This window comes from Mustelus asterias, chromosome 16, assembly GCF_964213995.1.
Source record: "Mustelus asterias chromosome 16, sMusAst1.hap1.1, whole genome shotgun sequence".
Taxonomy (NCBI): domain Eukaryota; kingdom Metazoa; phylum Chordata; class Chondrichthyes; order Carcharhiniformes; family Triakidae; genus Mustelus; species Mustelus asterias.
In genome coordinates this window covers 48574927-48576089 of record NC_135816.1, presented here as the reverse complement: position 1 = coordinate 48576089, position 1163 = coordinate 48574927, and the positions used below count along the sequence as shown (strand labels likewise).

General features: G+C 36.6%; 1 non-coding gene across 1 annotated transcript; it reads left to right on the top strand.

The window, feature by feature from the left end:
- The first annotated feature begins 621 nt into the window (after positions 1–621).
- Positions 622–814, top strand: LOC144505693 (U2 spliceosomal RNA). The gene has a single exon (XR_013499842.1). It is a non-coding gene; the product is annotated as a U2 spliceosomal RNA (small nuclear RNA).
- Positions 815–1163: the final 349 nt, after the last annotated feature.

Here is a 1163-nt window from a genome sequence, read left to right as displayed (position 1 = left end):
TAGTTGAGTTAACCCTATGGGAGCAAACCTTTCTCCATGCAGAATTGAGTGTGAACTCATTCACAGTGCATCCTCAATTTGTATCTCCACACAGATTAAATTCATTCTCAACAATGTAATCGTGCAAATATTCATTTCTAGGTTACACATTAGAATGGAGTTTGTCTCCTGTGCCACATTTCACCAACCTATACAGTCAACTAAGTTCTCACCATTTATGGATTTGACACAGTTGCAAAAAGGAAAAGCAATTTCGGTCATAGAAAAGACACAAGTAATTAGTGGAAGATTATGGCCAGTATAAATATCTAGCAAAATGTGCATATATCAGGAACAAGTGGAAAATAACAGCGATTGTTTTGACACAAGACAAACGCAAATTCTAAAAGCAGTAAAAGCTTGTTATGCCATTGAACTCTCTACATCCTTCCTTTAAATCAATAGGTTCCTCAGTAATAGTTTCTCATTTTTAATAAATTATTTAATTGTGTTAAACTGTAAATGGCAGTTGCACCTGCAACAGTTTCGATCAATGAAGAACAGTTGTATTATAACTGCATGTTCTAACACTGACAGTCTTTCTGCAATTAACGAACTGTAGGTCAGAGGTAGCCATTAATTATCGCTTCTCAGCCTTTTGGCTAAGATCAAGTGTAGTATCGACATGCTGTACTTGGTTGAAGTCATAAGGTTACATTGTGGCTTCATTTGAAGCAATTTTTTAAAAGCGGCATCTCGGCCTTTTGGCTAAGATGCAAATGAGATCAAGCCTTGGAGAAAGTGCAATGCCTACTCCAATCAGCTTGGATCATGTGGATCAAGCCCAAGACAGGAAGTGAGAGCCCTGTCTTGTCAGCTTGGGAATGTCTCACTTGTGGAGACTCTGAACTGGACTGTGATTGGATTGAATTGGATATATAAACAAAAAAAAATTAGTTATGCACACACTTAATGTGCAGTTCTCAAATGCTTTTCCCTTACATTAGGCTAATGTGAATTCCACTATCATAGTTCATGTGCTATGAAAATATACTGTGTAGTACTGTCTTCTGGAACAAAATAAAATAAATTAGTAGAAGAACTTGTATTTATTTAGCACCCCTCAGGACATCCTAATGCAATTTGAAGTGCAGTCATGATGTTATGTAGGGAAATATAGTCAT